The sequence below is a fragment of the Rhinoderma darwinii genome, chromosome 3 (assembly GCF_050947455.1).
Source record: "Rhinoderma darwinii isolate aRhiDar2 chromosome 3, aRhiDar2.hap1, whole genome shotgun sequence".
Classification (NCBI taxonomy): domain Eukaryota; kingdom Metazoa; phylum Chordata; class Amphibia; order Anura; family Rhinodermatidae; genus Rhinoderma; species Rhinoderma darwinii.
In genome coordinates, this window is record NC_134689.1 from 348,294,345 (window position 1) to 348,320,270 (window position 25,926).

The window sequence follows — 25,926 nt, forward strand, 5'->3', positions numbered from 1 at the left end:
GAGGCTTCAGTTGATTCTGCAGCAGCATCAGCGTTTGCATGTAAGTCGATGTAGCTGCACAGTAAACATTTGGATACGTATTCTATTATTCCCAGTAATATACAGTCAAATATATGGCCAAACATGGTGTAAACTTAGCCTAATATATGCAACTGACTCAAGTATCAGTTTAAAATGTGACCACTACAGTGCTTGGCTAAGACTTGAGGGACACTTATCTATATTAGTTCCACGTAACATTGATTACTTTGCTCATTGTAACTAGTTGTATAAAGTATACGTTTTATAGAATCTATTAAGAGTAAACTGATTCTTCATTCTGATTTTATATTAAAATTTCTGGATCAATACAAATTTATTGATCACCATAACATTACTACTTCTTATCCTTTGAAGTACTGAGACAACAATGGTCGAGGGGTTTAAAGGTTATGTACACTTTTAAAAGACAATTTTGTTTTAATAAATCAATGTTTTATTTCATTTTGAACAACTTTTGAATTGGTTTTTATTAAAAAATATATATTTTTTTACTTTGAGATACATCTTCTATATATTCTGTATACATAGAAAATTTATCTTGCGGTCAAAGCTTCGGTAAGCGCTGGTCCTTCGTAACTCGGACACGCAGGATCCAGTAATTAATCGATCACACTTAAGTTCATGAACATTATTTTTTAAATAAGTTGTTCAAAATGAAATAAAACATGGATTTATTTAAAAAAAATTACCTTAAAAGTTTAGATGGCCTTTAATCTCTGGATTATACACACATCGTATGGCATCACAACTAGTGGGTACAGAGCGGAGTGTGGAGGTAACATGGAGGAATTCCATTGATGGGAACTGAAGATGCTATTCGACATCTTAACCCAAGATGACTTTTCCAGTCTTTGACAATGTAATCCTACCTTTTACATGGGCCGATTATCCCCCTTTTACATGGGCCGATTATCATGGAACGAGTGCTTGTTCTAACTCTTATTCTTGATCATCGGCTTGTGCATACAGAGCAGCGATCAGCCGATGAACTAGCAAACACTTATTCGTCGGCTGATCGGATCTTTTATGCTGCCATAAAAATGATCATATGTCGGCAGCACATCTGCCTGTGTAAATAGGGGACGTGCTGCTGACAATATGCAAATTTTGTGAGGGATGAACCACGCTCATTGCACCATGTAAATGAAGGAAAGTGCCGATCAACATATTATTATGATCAAACGGCGTACGTTATCGGGCAGATATCTGCCCGTGTAAAACCACTATTACGGTCCTTTTAAATCGACCAATTTTCGGCGTAAAAACGAATGCCGACCGAGACAGGACGTCAATCGGCACTCGTTTGCTTCTTTCACAAGGAGCTATGAACACTAATGTATGGGGACTAGCGATTGTTACTACGATCGTTCACCCCCATGTATTTCCATCAGGTCGGCATCACGTCTCACTGTTTACACATCTCCCTGTTTTGTTGTGCTGCAGACAACAAAAATATTTTGTGCTGCGTAAACTATACGATCAGCTGATGAACGAGCGTTTATTCATTCATCGTCTGATCGTTTCCCGTTTATACAGGGCAATGATCGGAAACAAGCGTTCATATGAACGCTCGTTTGCTCGATCATTGGCATGATAAAGCATCTGTTAAGTCTTCTATGCACCCCTTTATGGGACAGTAGGAGAGATGTTGAGCTTGAGGATATATACACTCCTCAACATTGAAATTGCAACATCTGGGCAAGCTGTAAGGTTATGCAAATCGAGGAAGTAGCAGGTGTCGCTGAGATCTGCAAGTGATAAAAATTTTAAGTACCTAGCTCCAATCTGTGGCATGTGGGAAGGGCATAAAATTCAGGTTGAAAGCAAAGTTTTTTTAGCCTCATGAAACCTCAAAAATTGGATCAAGTGGTGTGGGATGATTGTGTGTTGCCTTCTGTTCGCCGATGTGCCAGTTATTGCCACTTGTCGCAAACTGAGAGGGACTTTGGTTTATTATTCCAGCAGAACGCTATGTGCCTAGGCCAAGACGTCAGCAATGTTTAACCAGGGGCGTAGCTAGGGGGGGCAGGCGGGGCATGTGCCCCGGGCGCAGCTTAGAGGGAGGCGCCAGTGCCCCCTCCTCCTGCACTATAATTGTACCTGTGTCGCAAGGACACAGGTACAATTAAAAGCAATGAATGACCGGGTACGTTCTGACAGGGAAAGTCATCCTGCCCAGCCAATCAGCGCCTTTCATAGACGCCGCGTTCAACCCCCTGGAGACCTGCGCAGAAGAGAGCAGGTCTCCATGGCTGCCGGACGGCGTGGGAGCGGGAATAAGGTGAGTTTGAATAGTTTTATTTTTTTAATTGTAATAAGAGTGTGGCTGTATCTGCGGGGGGGGGGGGGGTCTTTATCTACACGCGGGTTGCTTTATCTACGGGGGGGGGGTGTCTATCTACAGGGGGGACTATATCTACAGGGGGTGGGCTATATACTGGGGGACTATATCTACAGGGGGTGGGCTATGTACAGGGGGACTATATCTACAGGGGGGCAATATCTACAGGGGGGCTATATCTACAGGGGGGCTATATCTACAGGGGGGGCTATATACTGGGGTGGGCTATCTATGGAGCACCATATACAGGGGTGGGCTATAGCTATATAGCCCCCTGTAGATATAGCCCACCCCTGTATATGGTGCTCCATAGACATAGTCCCCCTGTATATAGCCCAGCCCTGTATATAGCCCAGCCCTGTAGATATAGCCCAGCCCTGTAGATATAGCCCAGCCCTGTAGATATAGTCCCCCTGTAGATATGGTCCCCCTGTAGATATGGCCCACCCCTGTATATAGTCCCCCTGTAGATATAGCCCACCCCTGTATATTGTATCCCACAAATAGCTCCCCCTATAGTGCTCCACAGAAAGCCCACCCCTGTGTATAGCCCCCTTGTACATATAGTCCACCCCTGTATATAGTCCCCCTGTAGATATAGCCCACCCCTGTATATAGTATCCCACAAATAGCTGCCCCTATAGTGCTCCACAGAAAGTCCACCCCTGTGTATAGCCCCCTTGTACATATAGTCCACCCCTGTATATAGTGCTCCACAGATAGCCCACCCCTGTATAATCTAGTGGAGCACTATATACAGGGGTGGACTATATGTATAAGGGGGCTATATACAAGGGTGGGCTATCTGTGAAACACTATATACAGGGGTGGACTATATGTGGAGCACTATATACAGGGGTAGGCTATATCTACAGGGGGCTATATACAGGGGTGGGCTATATCTACAGGGGGCTATATACAGGGGTGGGCTATCTGTAGAGCACTATATACAGAGGTGGGCTATCTATAGAGCACTAAAGGGGGGAATTATTTGTGGGACACTATTTACAGGGGTGGGCTATATGGGGGCACTATCTACAGGGGACACAGTGTGTGTGTGTGGGACACAGTGTATGGTGCTATTATAATTAGAGGTGCAGTGTATGGTGCTATTATATTTAGGGGCGTAGTGTGTGGTATAATGATAACTTTATATTTATTTATAGGTGCAGAAATGTTGGTAAAGTGAGAAGCTGAAGACATGTGAGCGGCAAACTGCGGAAATGTACCAGAAGTCATCATAGAGGTCTGGACCGGATGGAGAAAAAGAACTAGAATCTGAGACGTCACCGGTGAGTCACTCAATGTAAATGTTTATTCTGCCTCTAATCAGTAATGTAGTCACTGTATGATCTGCAGTGAGATGGTGGGATGATTGATAGGATTTATTTTTGTGAAACAGCATCTCCCAGCATATCCTTACAATTGTTCGGGCCATGCTGGGAGCTGTAGTTTTACGCCGTACACACCTATACGGCAGGGGTTGCACTAAATTGAGCTGTATTTGTTCTGGGGCTGTATATATGTACCGAGTTTGGTTCTTGTGTTGTGTATAGAACCATATTGCTTGTAAAATGTACAAATGTCGTTATGACACGTCGATTGGTAGAGAAAACAAACACGGCGAGGGGCAAGGAGATGTCGGGAAAGAGGTTGGGGGGGGGGGGGGCACCATACTGAATCTTTGCCCCGGGTGCTGGAGAACCTAGCTACGCCTCTGGTTTAACATTGCATGTCTCGGAGGTTGGGAGAACAACAAATGAACGGGAATGACAGCAAGAGGTGCGCGGAGGCAAACCTCTGCATAGACGGATTGTCTGATTGGAAGAATGGCGTGTAGTGATCCATTCTATACTGCAAGTGAAATTGTACGTCACATTCCAAGCATAGGATGGCAACCAGTGTCGACACAAATCATCAGAAGGTGTTTGCACGACGTTGGTCTACGAGCCGGACATCCAGCTACATGTGTTCCACTGACCACACGCAACTGATCGGCTATCATGGTGCACAACAAGACGCCAATGGAGACTAGAATGGAGGTTTACCTGCTTCAGTGAGGAGTCCCGCTTTTGTCTCGGACGCATTGATAGTCGGAGAATGGTTTGGAGACCATGTGGGCAACACTATGAAGAGGATTATGGTGGCGGGTGGCATAATGTACGGTAGCCTCCGCTAGTTTTCATTTAAGGTACACTAACAGCTCGGCGTTACATTAATTTGATAGTGAAACCAGCGGTACGGCCATTACTCTAAAGTGTCCCACGAGCCATTTTTCAACAGGACAACGCCAGGCCGCACGTTGCCCATGCTACCGTGAGCAGTCTGCGTGGCCTAAACAGGCTACCATGGCCTGCAGCGTCTTCGGACTTGTCTCCCATCAAGCACCTCTGGGATGTCATTGGTCGGCAATTGCAAAAGGGAGCTTCCAGCAGCCAATCTTCATGATTTGCATGCCCAAGTGCATTCACCATGGCATAACATTCCTCAGACAACCATTAATAACCTCATTGATAAATTGCCAAGGCATGTAAGCGCATGTATTTCTGCACGTGGCGCTCATACTCTATATTGAATAAATCAAGATTTTTGGAATATTTTGTTTCCATATTTTTTTTATCATTTGCATATCATTAACATGTCTATCCATCCTGTGATTTCCACAATTCCAAAACGTTTCCTCCTTGGTGTTGCAATTTTAATATTGAGGAGTGTCGTTTTCTAAGATTCGGTTAAGCTTTTTGCTGCACATAGGTGACAAAGCTGCAGCAGGGAAAGCTTCTCTATGCAATGTATGGGTGTCCCTTACATTACACAACCCGCGGGTAGGGGGCCCAAGTACGAAGTTTGTAAATATTGCAGCAGCGCTTAGTTCAGTGGGCAAGGTGGGGAGAGAGGGGACTTTATTTTTTTAACAGACATCCTATTGCAAAGGCCTCTTATTCTTGAAGAATAAAGAGGCCTATATAAAAGAAAGTCCAGAGAACCTTTTTCTCCCCTAGAATAGCAGGCATCCTGTTTGATTTCATACAGTCACAGTAAGCTAATTATTGCTCCTCATAAATAAAGACCTTTTCTTATGAAGGCATCAGAAATAAAAGTGCAGTCTGACCTATTCCACTGTTGCCCTGTCCCAGTCACACCAATGAAGCCATTCGGTGAGGAGGATTCTTTGTCAGGCTTTTCTTACAAGACACAAAAGATAAAAGGCTTAGCTCCAATAATTATGTTTTTTGAGTTTCATGTGCCTTCGGGTTACATCTTTTTTTTTTTTTTTGCTTCAAAGCACTAGTTTTAGACAGAGCTTGAAAAACGGTCTACCTGCTCAGATCAATATTATCAAACCGGAATAACAGGTAACGTACAGTGAAGAAATAATAAAAGTACCGTTGAGGCCTTGTATTCCTAGAAATCCAGAAAATACAACTTGAAATCAGTATTTGGTGTGAAATTAGCCCACGACAGAACATAACTGAGGACCAAAACCAGGATATGCAGGTTCTGCCAGAAGCTCCAGTAAGAGCTGTCAGTCTCCAAAATGTTTTTCTGTTGTGTTCACATCAGCGTTGGCTTCCGTTCATGGCTTCCGTTGCAGATTTCTGTTTTGGAACCCAAAATGGAAAGCCAAATGGAAATCAAAGCTTCCATTTGCATTACCATTGATTTCAATGGTAATGCTTCCGTTGCAAATGGTTTCCATTTGTTCCCGTTCCGTAAGGTTTTAGTTTTTTTTAGCGGAACCAATAGAGTAGTACACTACGCTACTTTTTCCGCTACAAAACCTTACGGAACGGAGACAAACGGAAAACCATTTGCACCGGAAGCTATGATTTCCGTTTGCCTTTCCGTTCATGGGTTCCTCCGACGGAAAGTTGCAATGGAATCCAGGAACGGAAACCAACGCTGATGTTAACAGGAACTAAAAGGTTTGTTTTTTTTCCCAATATAAATTTTATGTTATTTCTACTGATGACATTAAATAAGATTGGAATGTTGAGTAAATTGTTTATGTGGTAGTAACTTGGCAGGGCCACAGAGGTGGTGGACCATTGGCACACACATCTTAAAACTAGTCTGTTCTTTCATATTTGCCCTTTGTGCTACTGAGGATAAACTGGCATAAACCACAATTTTTCACCTATGAGTCAATTCAATACATTACTCTCATCTGATGTATGAACCTAGAGACAAACTAGTCATCGGATAGGATTTCTTCCCAATTTTACCTCCAAGTTGGTTTAAATGCCAGCAAAGGTCTCTATGGCGTCCACTACATATCTACATACTGGTCAAAAAGATGGGTTGTTCTCCAGGTGGATGTTCTCACTGCAGACTGATATATTATGAATGTATTTTATCTTTAGACACCTCATATTTCTGTTCTTTGTGAAAGCCTTTTTACCTTACAGTGAATATCCCCCCTTAAACACCGTTAGGTGTATTTAATCTAACTAGGCTCAAAATTCTTAATATAGCTATTTAACGGATAGTGACTTTTTTTCCGATAGAGCGCTCCAAATCCTCTGTATAGACACGGATTTGGCATGCTGCCGCCACTAGAGGGATTTTAGGAGATTACTGCATACTGTTATACATTGAACTCAATAATGACACAGTATGCAGTAAGCTCCCTCCAGTGCAGTTGCAGCTATCTATTAAATCTATGCTTATGGAGGGGATTTGCAGCTCTGTATCAGAAAAACAGAGCAACAACCTCTAAAAGATTATTTTCCCACAGGTCCGATACAATGCCTAAAAGTACTTCGCGTATCAGACCTAGATCCCGCAGGGAATTCCGTGCAGAAAACAAAACCGCAGAAAAAGGTCTAAAAGAAAATAGATAAAGAAATAAATAATAAAAACAATACTTGCCTCACCGACGTTGCTGTAGCGACGTGTCCCTCTGTTCTCCGTGCAGCCCAGGCTCCTGTGATGATGCTGCAGCCCATGTGTCTGATGCAGCCTGTGACTGGCTGCAGCAGTCACATGGGATAAAACGTCATCCCAGGAGGGCGAGCTGCACGGAGAACATCCGGGAAGAAAAGAAGCAGTCGCTATGACAAAGAAAGGGGGTAAGTATAGCCTTTTACATTAACTTGAAACAAATAATTGTTTTTTTTTTTTCAGATTTGCAATTTTTTTTCCACAGCTTGCAACATTTGCTATTTGTTGAGGGTTTTACCTCCACATTAAATTTAATGAAGGAAAACCGCAACAAAAGTGCAACGATTCTGCAGCATTAAATGCACATGACGCGGCCTAAAAAAAGATGCACCGCAGGTCAATTTCTGAATCTTTCTCAGATTTTTTTCTGCAACAACTGGATAAGAATTGTTAAAATCGTGTTCACTTTGCTGCCATTGTACATACTGCGGATTTTCCGCACAGAATTCTGTTGAGGAAATTTTGTAGCGCTCATGCTACGTGGGAACCCAGTCTAAGGATATATTAAAGAAAATAATCAGTTTGGAATGTCAGACCTAAAAATAACATTATGATAAAAAGGTAAATGCGGGGAAAAAAGTTGCATGACAATCACAAAAATGACGACAGTCAAAATCCTGCAAGTCGCCTTTTTTCTGCTGTAAGGAAACACTGAGGTTTAAAATCCGCTGTGGAGCCCTAATCTAAAGGGTACTTACACCTTTGGAATAATTTTTGTATTACTCCAGTGCATATTAAGTAAAAAATGAAAGGGAATGTGTCATGAATGCAATTGTTTTTTTTTTTTTTTTAAAGTAACTTATTTTTATTATATTGTTTCGTTTTTTTGTGGTTTTTTTTTCTTCCACAAGGTGGGAAGTATTAAAAATTAAATAATAATTTGACATGTTGTTCTAAATTGGCCACCAGAGGGAGCACTTCCAAGAATTACAGCAAGGTGAATCAGGCAAAGAAACCGGACATACAGCTGCTGTAAATGTGGGAGGGAGACTCCTCTCCCCTCCCTATTTTTGGCTACAAGCTAGAAAAAGGTGACTTCCAATTGCTAAGCATTGTCCAGCTCCATTTTTGAAGAGATTGTACAAATGGTAGCTTGTAGAAGTTATCGGCACATAATGTAATTGCTGCATTTAGGAACCACAGCAACTCAGCTATGAAGTCGCCGAGTGCTGAGTGAGACACATATTGCATAAAAGTTGCCAATGCTCTCCTGACTCAACTGCAGACTTCCAACCCTCCTCTGGCATGAACATCCACACAAAAACCGCCAGGAGCTTCATGGCATTGGTTTACATGGCCGAGCAACAGCATGCAAGCCTTACATCACCAAGCACAATGCCAAGCGTCAGCTGGAGGAGTGCCGCCAATGGGCTCTGGACCAGTGGAAACATGTTCTGTGGAGTGACCATTCACGCTGCTCTATCTAGCATTCTAAAGGACGAGTCTGGGATTGGCAAATGCCAGGAGAACGTTGCCTACCTGAATGCATTAGGCCAACTGAAAAGTTTGGTGGAGGAGGGATAATGATATGGGGTAGTTTTTCCAGAGGTGGACCTTGGCCCCTTAGATCCAGTGAAGGGAAATCTTAATGCTTCAGCGTACCAAGACATTTTGGATAATTTTATGCTTCCAACTTTGTGGGCACAGTTTGGGGAAAACCGTTTTCTGTTCCAGCATGGCTGTGCCCCAGTGCACAAAGCAAGGTCCATAAAGTCATGGTTGGGAGAGTTTGGTGTGGAAGAACTTGACTTGCCCGCACAGAGCCCTGACCCTAACCCCATTGAACACCTTTGGGATGAACTAGAATGGAGATTGCTAGCCAGGCCCTCTCTGCCAACATCAGTGTCTGACCTCCCAAATGCTTTTGTGGATGAATGGGCAAAAATGCCCGCAGACACACACCAAAATCCTGTAGAAAGCCTTCCCAGAAGAGTGGAAGCTGTTTTAGCTGCTAAAGGGGTACCAACTCTATATTAAAGCCTATGGATTTAGAATGGCACTTGTAGGTGTAATGTATAAGTGTCCCAATACTTTTGTCCATATAGTGTATGTATTTGAAGGCAAAGGGTGGTAAGACCAAATATTGATTTGATTTCTCTTCTGTTCATTCACTCTGTATTTTGTTAATTAATAAAAAAAACTAAAAAACTATTTTTGAAAGTATACTTACTTTGCAGCATATTTCCACAACTGGCTAAAACTTTGCACAGTACTGTATATAGGTAACATCCACGGCCGCGGACCGTCGTGGTTACTCACCCCTCGACGGCCGCAGACATGGACGTGTGAGTGCTGGCTTGCATCTCCTGCCCTTTCACTCCTTGCTTGAGCGCTGTTTGTATTCCTCTGTTAGTCCTGCAAATGGTCCCATAGTCGTATCCTGTTACCAGTGTTCCCGTGCCCTGCTACCTGTATCCCGTGCTGTATTCCATGTGCCCTCTATAGTGTTGGAGTAGACTTCTGCTGTGTTACACCACGTCTGGTGTCGCCTGCCACGTTTTTCATCACTTGCTGCCAAGATCCCATCTGTGCCTGAGCCGCTGCTACTGTCTGCACTATTACAGGTACCCTTGTGCTTGGACTTGATATTTGGTACACTGTTTGGCTAGCTGCTATCCCGCTACGGCCTAGTGGGTTCAGATACCCACAGGTCGTGACAATATACATACTATATATATATATATATATAGCACTGTAATGCCCAATAATATCAGCTTCAAAGACTTTGGCAGTGAAGTTGGGAACACAAAAAGCGCCGGCGTTACCCTTTAATGGTTCGTCATTGGCTTTGTTCGATTTTCTTTTCTGACAAAATGCACACTTTTTTTTTTATAAACAATATTTTTATTTTGTATTTAGATGAATAATACGTTTTACAAGAATGATTCCTCAGCAAAGATTACAGTTCACTTAAAGGAAAAAGAAAATGTAAAACAATACATGTTACAGGTAATTTAATATAGCAAATTTTGGAGAACTTTTTATCATGGATTTTCACTAATGTGTCTGGTTGAGGATTAATCAGTTACAATAATCTTATTGAGAGGAGAATACAGCCATATAGACCAATTTTTGATAAAGAGAGTTTATTTGTTGGGAGAAAGTGCTATCATTTTTTCATATAGGCAATTTTCGTTAACCTTGTTAACAATTTCTGCTAAAGGAGCTGGTGAGGGGTACTTCCAATGTTTTGCAATCTTATTTCTTGCCACAACGATAGTGTGAGCTATCACTATTCTATGTTCAGATGGGAAAATATCAAGATCCAGCGAGAGAAGGCTTTGTTCGGCAGATAGCTTAATTGGGTATTTGCAAATTGGCGAAAGGAGAGTTCCTATCACTTTACAATCCTAACAAATTTGTTTTAGACTCGTATAAGGAGTCTTACATCTCCAGCAATAGATGATGCATCCTCGTAAATTTTTGATAGTTTAAGTGGGGTGAGATACCACCTATATATAATTTTCCTTGTATTTTCAAGGTGGTTAGAACATTTAGAAATCTTAGAAATAGTGCGAAATGACTCATTCCAATGATCAGTAGAGATGGATGCTCCCAACTCTTCCTCCCACTTTGGACAGAAAGGATGGAACATTGGCCTCAATTATTGTATGGTATATTTAGAAATGCTTTTAAGTTGAGGTGAGCTGTTGTGTATTATTTTAGATAGTGAAGTGAGGATACAGGTATTTGTTAGCTGTAATTTAGAGAGTGCAGTTCTAGTTTGCAAGTATTTGTATAATTCTTTATGTGGAATGTCAAATTCTTCCTTTACTGAAGTAAATGTCTTTAACCCATCTTGGTCATATAGATTAGCTAAATTCAATATACCATGTTGTTCCCACACTTTCAGATTCAAATTATGAATGTGCATTTCTAATGTGCTTAGGGGAATATGAGAAAGGGAGAAATTTAGCAATAATTTCTTGGATGTGTATGTAACGTCCGTGGTCACTGATCACGAACTCCTTCCATCCAGTCGACGCACTTCTCTGAAGAGATGTCTGCACATACGGCCGTCCTGCTACACAGTGACCACCAGGGTGCGCTCACGAGCTCAGTCCAGACTTAAAGAGGCTCTGTCACCAGATTTTGCAACCCCTATCTGCTATTGCAGCAGATAGGCGCTGCAATGTAGATTACAGTAACGTTTTTATTTTTAAAAAACGAGCATTTTTGGCCAAGTTATGACCATTTTTGTAGTTATGCAAATGAGGCTTGCAAAAGTCCAAGTGGGTGTGTTTAAAAGTAAAAGTCCAAGTGGGCGTGTATTATGTGCGTACATCGGGGCGTTTTTAATACTTTTACTAGCTGGGCGTTCTGATGAGAAGTATCATCCACTTCTCTTCAGAACGCCCAGCTTCTGCCAGATCACACTGTGACGTCACTCACAGGTCCTGCATCGTGTCAGACGAGCGAGGACACCGGCACCAGAGGCTACAGTTGATTCTGCAGCAGCATCAGCGTTTGCAGGTAAGTAGCTACATCGACTTACCTGCAAACGCCGATGCTGCTGCAGAATCAACTGAAGCCTCTGGTGCCGGTGTCCTCGCTCGTCTGACACGATGCAGGACCTGTGAGTGACGTCACAGCGTGATCTCTTGAGAACACGCTGTGTCTGCACTGCCAGAAGCTGGGCGTTCTGAAGAGAAGTGGATGATACTTCTCGTCAGAGCGCCCAGCTAGTAAAAGTATTAAAAACGCCCCGATGTACGCACATAATACACGCCCACTTGGACTTTTACTTTTAAACACACCCACTTGGACTTTTGCAAGCCTCATTTGCATAACTACAAAAATGGTCATAACTTGGCCAAAAATGCTCGTTTTTTAAAAATAAAAACGTTACTGTAATCTACATTGCAGCGCCGATCTGCTGCAATAGCAGATAGGGGTTGCAAAATCTGGTGACAGAGCCTCTTTAAGAAGCCAGAGCACACGCATGTCGGTGATTTGGACCAATTGCTTCAGAGAACCCTGGGCTATAAGAAGATCCCAGCCCCATCCTCCCACACCTGAGCTTTGTTGTGTATTCCTATTCTGTCTTGCATATGGCCCCCTAGTGTTCCTGTATCCTATACTTGTATCCTGATCTAGTGCCGTGCTGAGCTGTAGTCGTGCTGTGCTGTATACCACGCCTGACCTGCTGCCAAGTCTGCCTTGCTACTATCCGAGCTGCTACAGGTACCCTATACGAACTCTAGACTTTGACCTGCGTCCTGTTGGCCAGCTGCCTTACCGCCAAGACGGTACGGCCCAGTGGGTCGACAAACTCAACGTGATTGTGTACAGTTTCCATATCTACATTGCTGCCTCGATCCGGCGGGTGGGGATTTGTGGTATAGATTTGTCTGCTTTGAAGATAGTGTTAACATATATGTAAGATGAAAAGGAATAAAAAAAAATCTTCTTGGCACTATTTGGAACCAATGTTTAGTGGTATCACCATTCCACAGGTATCTCATTTTGACTAGTATGCAGGGGCGTAGCTAAAGGCTCATGGGCCCGGGTGCAAGAAATCAGCTTGGGCCCCCTACCCCTCCCCAACACCACCATCAGACCCCTGCGCGTGCTTATGCCCAGACGCCTTGCCCAACAGCCCCCATAGTATAATGCCCCCACACAGTATAATTCTCCCATAGCTGCCCCCACACAGTATAATGCCCCACATAGCTGCCCCCATACAGTATAATGCCCCACATAGCTGCCCCCATACATTAGTGCCCCCCATATCAGCCCCCATACAGTATAATGCCCCCATACAGTATAATGCCCCCATATCAGCTCCCCATACAGTAAAATGCCCCATATGAGCTACCCATACAGTATAATGCCCCCATATCAGCTCCCCATACAGTATAATGCCCCCATCTCAGCTCCCCATACAGTATAATGCCCCTCCATATCAGCTCCCATACAGTATAATGCTCCCCATATCAGCCCCCACAGTATAATGCCCCACATAGCTGCCCCCATACATTAGTGCCCCCCATATCAGCCCCCATACAGTATAATGCCCCCCATATCAGCTCCCCATACAGTATAATGCCCCCATATTAGCTCCCCATACAGTATAATGCCCCCTATGAGCTCCCCATACAGTATAATGCCCCCTATGAGCTCCTCATACAGTATAATGCCCCTCCATATCAGCTCCCATACAGTATAATGCCTCCATATGAGTTTCCCATACAGTATAATGCCCCCATATCAGCTCCCCATACAGTAAAATACCCCCATATGAGCTCCCCATACAGTATAATGCCCCTATATGAGCTACCCATACAGTATAATCCCCCCATACAGTATAATTCCCCCATATCAGCCCCCATGCAGTATAATACCCCCATATCAGCGCCCCATACAGTACAATTCCCCCATATCAGTCCCATGCAGTATAATACCCCCCACCTTATCGGCCCCCATGCCATATCAGCCCCCCATGCCATATCAGCCCCCCATGCAGTATAATCCCCCCCCCCGCAATATCAGCCCCCATATATGCATAATAGAAAAATTGCATAATTACTTACTTATCCTCGTTCCCACGCCGGGTGGAGGATCCTTTGCCTCCTCCGGTGTGTGCTATGAGTGACTTGGCACAGACAGGCGCGATTATGTCGCTACATCCCGCCAGCCTGCATCTAGCCGCTCAGGGCACAGTGAATGCTGGATCAAGGAGACGTCAGCTCCTTGCTCCAGCATTGAATGGAACCGGGACCTCGGTGAGTGACTCGCGACCCCCCCGGAGGTCTTCACACGAATCCCCAGGGGGACGCGACCCACAGTGTCTAATGTATTGTATAGTTTGCGGTGGAGGAGGGGGGGCTGTAATTTAACGCCCCCCCCCTCTCCACTGCAAAACAGCACAATACATTACAAGGCAACACAATACATTAAAAGGCAACACAATACAATACAACACATTACAATACAGACTCCGCAGCTCACCTGGAGTCCTCCGCACCGACTCTTCCACTGCACTGGCTGGAAGACGTGTCACGTGACAACACGGTCACATGGTACACTAAGTGTACCATGTAACCGTAACCAGGAAATGCTGGCTTTACGGCACAGAAGATTTATTTAACAAGCATGTGGTATGGCAACGGGGCCCATGGGCCCCCCAGGCTTAGGGGCCCGGTCGCAACTGCGACCCCTATAGCTACGCCACTGCTAGGATGCAAGCTCTATAGTATTGAACTATAGAAGGAAGTCGCATTCCACCCTTCAAGATTGGTTGGAATAGGAGTTCTGCCTGGATTCTAGGATGTTTGGCCATCTAAATAAACAGAGATGACAGATTGCATTTCTTTTAAATATTTGATTGGGAACATAAATCGGAAGGTTCCGAAATAGATACAATAACTGTGGGACAATCATTTTGACTGCAGCAATCCTCCCCAGCCAAGAAATGTCAATTTATTTCATGTGCAGAAGATCTTTTTTTGACCTCGTTTAAGGTGATTGCGTAATTTGTATTTAAAGTGTAGCTAAACGTTTGACAAACTTCTGACATGTCATAGTGACATGTCAGCAGTTTGTTTGGTGGGGGTCCGAGCACTGAGACTCCCACCAATCGCTAGAATGAAGCAGCTGAAGCGCTCGTGTGAGCGCTCAGCCACTTCGTGTCTGTCCGGCTTTTTCCGGAAATAAATGTATCAGTGTACGGACTAGTCTATGAGCCCGCACTCCGATACATTGGCCTTCCGGAAAAAGCCGAACAGACACGACGCAGCTGAGCACTCACACGAGCGCTTCTGACGCTTCGTTTTAGAGATTGGTGGGGGTCTAAGTGCTTGGACCCCCACCAATCCAAACTTCTGACATGTCACTATGACATGTCAGAAGTTTGTCAAACGTTTAGCTACACTTAATAATTCTGAAGGAAGAAATGTCAGATGTACAGCAAGGTACAGAGTCTGCTCAGCGTCTACCAGGAAATTTTCAAGCACTTCAAGCTTCCCTCTAATGACAAGCTTTATGGAGATGCTGATTTCATTTACCAGCAGGACTTGGCACCTGCCCACACTGCCAAAACAACCAATACCTGGTTTAATAACGACAGTATCGCGGCGCTTGATTGGCCAGCAAACTCGCCCGACCTAAACCCCAAATAGAATTTATGGGGTATTGTCAAAAGGAAGATGACACCAGACCCAACAATGCAGACGAGCTGAAGGCCACTATCAAAGCAACCTGGGCTTCCGTAACACCTCAGCAGTGCCACAGGCTGATCGCCCCCATGCCACGTCGCATTGATGCCGTAATTCATGCAAAAGGAGCCCGGACTAAGTATTGAGGGCATATACTGTACAGATTTTTCGGTAGGCCTACATTTCAGTATTAAAAATCATTTTTGAAATTTGGCTTATATAATATTCTAATTTTCTGAGACACTAAATTTGGGGTTTTCATTAACTGTTACCATAATCATCAACATTAAAAGAAAAATGCTGGAAATAGATCACTCTGTGTGTAATGAATCTATATAATATATGAGTTTCACTTTTTGAATTGAATTACTGAAATAAATTTACTTTTTAATGATAGAGAAGGGCTAGTAGATTGGGACATATACCCATATTCAAAACTTGGCACTTGGCGGAGTGGAGTTTGTAAAAGGAAACTTTACTAAAATTTTACAAGACTTGCGTAACTGCTTGAAGAGATTTTATAGGGTTAAAGGGGACCTGTCACCAGCATTTCACCTATTACACCAGCAATACCAGGTGGTAGTGGGTGAAAAATAATTTCTATATAACCTATAACTGTCTTCTTAGTCGGCTCTGTAGCTTTAGTATTATTATTTTTTTAGTGTTCCCACACCGTATGCCATTGAGCATACGAGTCAAATCCTCGTTTGAAAAGTCATATTTTTATTCCTCAAGTCTTTCCGAGTTTACTGCGCCTCCTTACTTTTGATTGACAGCTCCTCGCCTTCCCCAAGCACACAAAATACTGCGCTTGTGTATTGATGTCCTCTTCTGGTGTGTGCGTACAACGGGACACTGGATTATTACGATAAAAGGTGCAAAATGTTTGAGAACCCCATTATTTACAGTCGGAGGAGGAGTTTAGGAGAGGGGATAACGGCAATTAACTTTTTATAGCAGCGACCAGTGAGGGATAAGTAAAGTTCAATAGGTGAAATGCTGGTGACAGGTTCCCTTTAAAGATTGCCAAAACAATGTAGTCAGCAAAAAGTCCTACTTTATGTCCTACTTCTACTGTGTGCCCAATTTTAATTCCGGAGATCATTGGATGAATTTTTATACTTTCAGCTTCGACCATGAGATCAAAAATTAAGGGGAATAATGGGCACCACTGTGGAACCTTAGCGGAGGGTATTGTATACTATGCTATGGCATTGTATATATTCCCCACAAATCCAAATTTAGTTAAAATGATCCACAAGTAACCCCAATGCACCCGATCGAAATGCCTTCTCCGCATCCAAGGAGAGGAGCAGAGAAGGCGTTCGAGTCGAAGCATTTGAGTCGTCGCAGCCACACGCATGAGTTTCATAATTCGTCCCATGCCATCTAGTGTCTGTCTGGTTTTGACAAAACCAACATGGTCTTTATTAATTATAAAAGGGATAAGGTCAGATATTCTAGTTGCGATCATTTTGGAGTATACTTTCAGGTCTGCCTTTAATAGTGATAATCTGGACTTGATCTTGTTTGACAGTAGTGCACCAGTTTTATTATCCTGCCAGTGGTATTTTGCATAAGATCGTCTTCGATTATGAACAAAAGTATTCGGCACACAATGTTGTAGATTGAAGAAATCTTGTTTTTATTAGGAATATGCCAATGACTGCCCGAACGACTCATTACCTGATGAAGGTCATAATGACCGAAACGTCGCACTAAGTCATTGGCATATTTGTAATAAAAACAGCATTTCTTCAATCTACAACATTGTGTGCCGAATACTTTTGTTCATCACAATTGGGTTGGGACCCCAGTCGTGCACCAGACAAGTCTAGTGCAATCTGAACCACTACATATCTTCTGGGATTATGTTCATATTTATGTTGCTATGCTTGATATAATTCATATCTCTAATTTTTAAGTTGGTCATATACTGTTTGAGAAGGGTAATTTTTGTGAATGTTTTCCAGTGCAGTGCATTTGAGACATGAGTTTGTTTGTTGGAAAGTTTAGCCTTTTTATATTGGGATGCAATTTGTAGAAGCTTTCCCCTTATTGTGGCTCTGTGTGCGCACCATATTGTTGTAGAGGAAATGTCCGGCGTACAGTTTAAATGAGAGTATTGTGTTAGGGATGTTGTGATTTGTTCTCTATATTTGGAAATTAATAAGTAGTTATTTATTCCCCAAGGGGTGAATGTTTTGTAGTTAAATTGCTCAAAGATTTGGCATGATATAGGGGGATTATCGGACCACGTAATAGATCTTATAGAGGAGAATTTAACGCTTTGTAATAACCATTTGTCAACAATAAATAAATCTATTCTTGAGTAGGTTGTGTGGGTTACATAGTTACATAGTTTGTACGGTTGAAAAAAGACACATGTCCATCAAGTTCAACCAAGGGATGGGAAAGGGGAAGTAAAAATTTCTACACATAGCAGTTAATATTTTTTTGTTCTAGGAAATTATCTAAGCCTTTTTTAAAGCCATCTACTGTCCCTGCTGTGACCAGCTCCTGCGGTAGGCTATTCCATAGATTCACAGTTCTCACAGTAAAGAAGGCTTGTCGTCTCTGCAGGTTGAACCTTTTTTTCTCCAGACGGAGGGAGTGCCCCCTTGTTTTTTGAGGGGGTTTTACATTGAACAGGATTTCACCATATTTTTTGTATGCGCCATTCATATATTTATATAAGTTAATCATGTCCCCCCTTAGTCGTCTTTTCTCAAGGCTAAATAGGTTTAGTTCTTTTAATCTTTCCTCATAACTTAGATTCTCCATGCCCCTTATTAGCTTCGTTGCTCTTCTTTGTATTTTTTCCAACTCCAGGGCATCCTTTCTATGAACTGGAGCCCAGAACTGGACTGCATATTCTAGATGAGGCCTCACTAATGCTTTGTAAAGTGGTAGTATTACCTCCCTGTCCCGCGAGTCCATGCCTCTTTTGATACACGACAATATTTTGCTGGCCTTTGAAGCAGCTGATTGACACTGCATGCTGAAATTTAGTTTATGATTTACAAGTACACCCAGATCCTTCTCAACAATTGACTCCCCCAGTGTAGCTCCCCCTAGGACATATGATGCATGCAGGTTGTTGGTACCCAGATGCATAACTTTACATTTATCTACATTAAACTTCATTTGCCAAGTGGACGCCCAAACACTTAGTTTGTTTAAATCTGCCTGCAATTCACAAACATCTTCCATAGTCTGAACTATATTACATAGCTTGGTGTCATCTGCAAAAATAGAAATAGTGCTATTAATCCCATCCTCTATATCATTAATAAATAAGTTGAATAATAGTGGTCCCAGCACTGAACCCTGGGGTACACCACTTATAACTGGGGACCATTCAGAGTAGGAATCATTGACCACAACTCTCTGGATACGGTCCTTGAGCCAATTCTCAATCCAATTACAAACTATACTTTCTAAACCTATAGTCCTTAATTTACCCATTAGATGTCTATGAGGGACAGTGTCAAATGCCTTTGCAAAGTCCAAAAACACTATATCCACAGCGGCCCCTCTGTCTAGACTTCTGCTTACCTCTTCATAAAAACAAATCAGGTTGGTTTGACAGCTTCTGTCCTTTGTAAAACCATGCTGGCTGTCACTTATAATACTATTTATTGTCACATAATTCTGTATATAGTCCCTCAATAGCCCCTCAAACATTTTCCCCACAATTGATGTTAAGCTTACTGGTCTATAATTACCCGGCGAAGACCTAGTGCCCTTTTTGAAAATAGGCACCACATTTGCCCTGCGCCAGTCCCTTGGCACTATACCACTCATGAGAGACTCTCTAAATATTATGAAGAGGGGGACAGAAATAACTGAACTAAGCTCTTTAAGAACTCTAGGGTGTAACCCATCTGGTCCCGGGGCCTTGTGTACATTTATTTTATTTAATTTAGCTTGGACCATATCTACATTCATCCAATTCAGTATATCAACTGATATATTAACAGCACTGGCACCGGCTACATCAGCTGCTCCTTCTTCTGTTGTATATACAGAGCGGAAGAACCCATTTAGTAACTCTGCCTTCTCTTGATCCCCTGTGACCAACTCCCCATTACCATTATCTAGGGGTCCTACATGTTCAGACCTTGGCTTTTTTGCATTTATATGCTTGAAGAATTTTTTAGGATTTGTTTTACTATCCTTGGCCACCTGCCTTTCATTTTGTATTTTTGCTGATTTTATTACATTTTTACAGATTTTATTAAGCTCTTTATATTTTACAAAGGCTACAGCTGTACCCTCAGATTTGTATTTTTTAAATGCCCTTTTTTTGTCATGTATTGCCCCTTTCACAGAAGGTGTAAGCCATGTGGGGTTTAATTTTAGTCGTTTATACTTGTTACCTGTAGGAATACATTTTGCACTATAATTACCCAAGGTAGATTTGAAAATCTCCCATTTATCATTTGTCCCATTATTTGACATTAGTTCTTCCCAGTCTATATCCTGAATTGCAGCCCTCATCCTGGGGAAATTGGCTTTCTTAAAATTAAATGTTTTTGCCCTCCCAGCCTGCGTTTGTTTTTTACAGTATAGGTAAAATGTAACTATATTATGATCACTGTTACCGAGGTTTTCACGAACATTGACATTCCCAACAAGCTCTGCATTATTAGAAATGACCAGATCCAACAGAGCTTCACCTCTAGTCGGGTCTTCCACAAACTGGCCCATAAAATTTTCCTGTAACAGGTTGAGGAAATGTCTCCCCTTTGCACTTGAAGCCGAACCATGACACCAATTAATATCCCGGAAATTAAAATCTCCCATTATCACAACAGTACCCGCCTGTGCAGCCCGCTCCATCTGTTTATATATTTGACCTTCCATCAGTTATATTGGGGGGTCTATAGATTACACCAAAAGTAATTTTTTCAGTGTTTACTTCCCTTTGTAATTCCACCCACAAGGTTTCAACCTCCTCACAGTATTCACCCTCTAATGTCTCATTTACACTCACCTTCATATCGCTTCTCACATACAGACATACACCACCACCTTTCCTATTTGCCCTGTCTTTCCGAAACAGTGTAAAACCCTGTAGATTTACAGCCCAGTCATGTGAAGAGTCCAGCCATGTTTCAGCAACACCAACTATATCTATATCTTCTTCCAGTATTAAGGGTTAGAGTGAAAGGTATAGTCACGCTCTGATGCATGTAATACTCTCCCTGGGTCATAGAGATGTTCAGTCAGGAGTAAATGGGGCAAAAGCAGAGTGATTATGAGGAGGAGTTTGAGGTTTTATCAAGTCGCCACATATAAGCAGTGAGCCTTGGTTGATGTAGGGTTGTCAGGAAACCGATACTTCGTGTAGTATTGCGATTTTCGATACCAAAATGATACTTTGCCAACAGTAATAAAAAATAAAAAAATTCTGATGTGAGGCACGTGGTGTGATGAATTTTGAATGTGCCTTACATTAATAGTAATTAACCCCATCATGTTTCTCAGTCATAATGGGTTAATGTGTAAGGTACATGATGGGGTTAATTACTATTAATGTGAGGCACATGGAAGTTAAATTCATCACACCTCGTGCCTCACATTAACCCCTTCCCGACCACCCCACGTAGATTAACGGGCTGCAGCACTGGTCCTTGTGCCTGCAGACTGTTAATCTACATGTGCTCCTAACAGAGCACACCGGCACTCCCTGCAGCCCGGCATCTCCCAGTACGGGCTGCCACTTAAATGCGGCAGTCAATAGCAACCGCCGCATTTAAGTTGTTACAACAATATTGGCACCCCACTACGCGATTGCGGGGGGGGGGGGGAGGGAGATTGTTGCTATGGCAACCGGAAGCCTAACAAAGGCTTCCAGTCTGCTATCTATGGAAGGCGATTAGGTTCTGCAACACAAGTATTGCAGGGTATTTAACAACGATCCAACAATTGGATCTTCAAGTCTCTAGTGGGGAAAAAAAATAAAATAAAATAAAAAGGGAAAAAAAGTTAAAAAAAAACAAAAAACTGTACAATTGTAAAACAGTAACATTTCTAAATAATAAAAAACGGAACAAAAAAAAAAAAATTGCCCTTTTTCCCTTATAAAGACCTTTATTATTAGAAAAAAATAATAATAAACTATGCATAATTGGTATCGCCGCGTCCGTAACAGCCTGAACTATAAAAATATAATGCAATTTATCCCGTACGGTGACCGCCATAAAAACAAATAAAAAAACTACCAGAATCACAATTTTTTGTCACTTCAGCTCCCAAAAAAATTTAATAAATAGGGATCAAAAATTCACATGTACTAAAAAATGGTACCAATAAAAACTAAAGTTTGTTCCACAAAAAACAATCCCCCACACAACATTCTTGATGGAAAAATAAAAAAGTTGTGGCTCTTAGAATATGGCGACACAAAAATAAAATATTTTTTTTTAAAACTGACTTTATCATGCATACACCGTAAAACATAAAAACCCTATATACATATATTATAGCCGTAATCGCATCGACCCGCAGAATAAATATGTCATTTATAGCGCACAGTGAACGCCGTAAAAAAAAACAAAAAAAACTATATAGACGTTTTCACGGCCTAATTCCACTAAATTCAGCAAAAAAACCTATGGGATCAAAATACCCCTAGAGTAATTATTTTTAGGGCTGTAGTTTCCCAAATGGGGTCACTTCTGGGGGGTGTCCACTGATGTGATCCCGCAGGGGCTTTGCAAATGCGACATGACACCCGAAAACCAATCGAGCAAATTTGAGCTCCAAAAGCCAAATAGCGCTCCTTCCCTTCTGAGCTGTGCCGTGTGTCTAAACAGCCGTTTATTACCACATGTGGGGTATTGCCGTAGTCAGGAGAAATTGCTTTACAAATATTGGGGTGCTTTTTTCTTCTTTATTCCTTGTAAAAATTGATAATTTCTATGTTTTATTGAAAAAAATTTAGATTTTCATTTTTACGGACGAATTCCACTAATTCAGCAAAAAACCTGTGGGGTTAAAATGCTCTATACCCCTTGATAAATTCCTTGAGGGGTGTAGTTTGCCAAATGGTGTCTTTTTGGGAGTGTTTCCACTATTTTGGCCCCACAAGACTTCTTCAAATCTGACATGGTGCCTAAAATATATTCTAATAAAAAGGAGGCCCCAAAATCCGCTAGGTGCTCCTTTGCTTTGGAGGCCTGTGTATCAGTCCATTACCATACTAGGGCCACGTGGGATATTTCTGAAAACTGCAGTATCTGGGCAATAAATAGAGTTGTGTTTCTCTGGTAAATCCTTTTGTGTTACAGAAAAATATTGATTAAAATGAATTTGCTGACAAAAAAAAAAAAAAAAGAAGAAATGTGTAAATTTCCCCTCTACTTTGTTTTATTTCCTGTGAAACACCTAAAGGGTTAAGAAACTTTCTAAATGCTGTTTTGAAAACTTTGAGGGGTGCAGTTTTTAAAATTGGGTGACTTATGGGGGTTTCTAATATATAAGGCTCTCAAAGCCACTTCAGAACTGAACTGGTACCTATAAAAATAGGTTTTGAAAATTTTCTTGAATAACTGAGAACTTGCTGCTAAAGTTCTAAGCCTTGTAACGTCCTAGAAAAAAAAAAGGATGTCAACATAAAGTAGATATATGGGAAATGTTAATTAGTAACTATTTTGCGTGGTATTACTATCTGTTTTACAAGCAGAAACATTTAAATTTAAAGCAAATGCTAATTTTTGCAAATTTTCTCTAAAGTTTGGTGTTTTTCACAAACAAATACTGAACTTATTGATCAAATTTTTCCACTAACAAAGTACAGTATGTCACGAGAAAGCAATCTCAGAATCGCTTGGATAGGTAAAAGCATTCCCAAGTTATTACCACATAAAGTGACGTCAGATTTGAAAAAAAAAAAAAAATCGTCTGTACCCACAAGGCCAAAACAGGCTCAGTCCTGAAGGGGTTAATAAGTGAAAGAAAGCAGTTTTTTTTTTTTTTTTTACAGCGTACACATAAATGACGCAAAACAAATTTGTTGTGCAGGCTATTACGGCCGCGCCAATACCAAATGTGTATATTTTATGTTTATGATGAACGGCATCGAAACCGTATCGAAGTTTCGATCCATCGTGCATCCCTATGTAGATGTCTAAGATAGTTTTAATTAGCTCTTGTGCATAATTGTATTGCTGTACATTAGGAGCATACAACTAAACCAGCACGTAAATTGAGTTGTTAAAAGAAGCCATTATAGTTACAAAGTGTCCTTCATCATCTGTTATGGATTTAAAGAGGCTCTGTCACCAGATTCTCAAATCCCTATCTCCTATTGCAGCAGATCGGCGCTGCAATGTAGATAACCGTAACGTTTTTTGTTTTTTTAAAAACAAGCATTTTTGGCCAAGTTATGAGCATTTTTATATTTATGCAAGAGAGCCTTTCTTATGTCCAACTGGGCATGTTTAAAGTTATGTCCAACTGGGCGTGTATTGTGTGTGTACATCTGGGCGTTTTTACTTGTTTTACTAGCTGGGCGTTGTGAATGGAAGTGTATGATGCTGACGAATCCGCATCATCCACTTCTCTTCGTTACCACCCAGCTTCTGGCAGTTCACAGACACACAGCGTGTCCTCGCTCATCCGACGCGATGAAGTTCCTGTGGGAGGAAGTGAGTGACGTCACAGCGTGATCTCGCGAGGACACGCTGTGTGTCTGAACTGCCAGAAGCTGGGTGGTAACGAAGAGAAGTGGATGATGCGGATTCGTCAGCATCATACACTTCCATTCACAACGCCCAGCTAGTAAAACAAGTAAAAACGCCCAGATGTACACACACAATACACGCCCAGTTGGACATAACTTTAAACACAAAACCACTGAAAAAGGCCATACTTACAAATGGACACAGCCAGGTCAGAAATGCTGATGAAGGCGCTCCAGTTAGGGAGTTAGGGACGCGCAAGTCTGGGGATCCTTGTCGTGGATTGCGAGCTTGCGTCCTTTTGGCCAAAATGATCACTAATACCCCAGGTATTTTTCATTATTACTTATATTCGCTTCTTTTGGACACAGCCGGGTCTTTGATGCTGGGAGAGCATGGTGTGTTGTTTGGCCTAGCAAGCAGGGTAGCCCACTCTATGAACTATCAAGGCGTCACAAATAGGCTTCTACCTGGCTACACACGTTGCGCCTCATGACTTACACACTATCCCTCCATGTTTCACACACTTGCATCCCATTATTCATTTATTTTTTAGGCACATTACTCATTACTGCCCCCTATATTTCACTTACATTATTACACTTGCACATACACTATTCATTTATTATTTCTTACTACACATCCCATGCACCACATACCACTCCCCTTAAGACTAGTGGGAGTGGCTATTATTATTTAAAGCACTTTGCTCACTCGCCTTCATCAGCGTTTCTGACCTGGCTGTGTCCATTTGTAAGTATGGCCTTTTTCGGTGGTTTTGTATAAATGTCCTTTTTTTTATCTGTTTTGTCCATAACTTTAAACACGCCCAGTTGTCCATAAGAAAGGCTCATTTGCATAAATATAAAAATGGTCATAACTTGGCCAAAAATGCTCGTTTTTGAAAAAAACAACACGTTACTGTTATCTACATTGCAGCGCCGATCTGCTGAAATAGGAGATAGGGGTTGCAAAATCTGGTGACAGAGCCTCTTTAATTAATTGAAATGCTGGTGTGTTTTTGATAGCAATTGTTACTTCTATTTTCTTATTTAAAGCTGGGCAAAATACGTGAGATTTTTATTTAAGCCTCACTGTATCTTCTTTACTTAGGTGTGTTTCTTGAGCACAAATGACATCACTTTTAAGCATTTTTGCTTCTTTCCAAAATAAAGATCTTTTACTGGGACTGTTTAGGCCTTTTACGTTAACATGCCCTTTTTTTTCTTTTAGCCGACAACTATTTTCAGTTCTCCAAAGAACCCATCCATGTTACTTGCAACTATTAGTTCTGACCTTGCATTGCTTCATAAATAAGAACTAAACAAATGAGAACTACAAGCACTTTCTGGAGTGCTTAAACTTGTACGGATTTACCAGTTGACATTATTGTATTTCTTTCAGCGCTGCAGGCAATGAGCATTTCACATGTCGTATTTCAGCACAATAAAAGACAAGCGGATACTAGATAGAACTGCCGAGTTCTCCTGGTCCGCATGAAAGATGAAGAGGAACACAGCTTCATTTGCAATAGCACAGTACAGTTCTGAGGAGTCATTTCTTATCTCCTGCCCGGGAGCACAGGAATTGAGAATTACTCCAGCCTACTTTTGGTGACATTTAAATAATTCAACCATTTCTCCCTGACTTCTCGTGAGCAGAGAACTGCTGCGATAGGTAATCCCTTGGCAAAATATTATTATGCGATTTTCTGTCTCATATCACTACATGCATTAATCAAGCGTGTTTGGCC

At 41.8% G+C, this 25,926-nt stretch overlaps 1 protein-coding gene across 1 annotated transcript in view; it reads right to left on the bottom strand.

The window, feature by feature from the left end:
- Positions 1-25,926, bottom strand: part of LOC142749903 (tetraspanin-15-like) — a 252,093-nt gene that overhangs the window by 32,867 nt on the left and 193,300 nt on the right. The window lies entirely within an intron of this gene.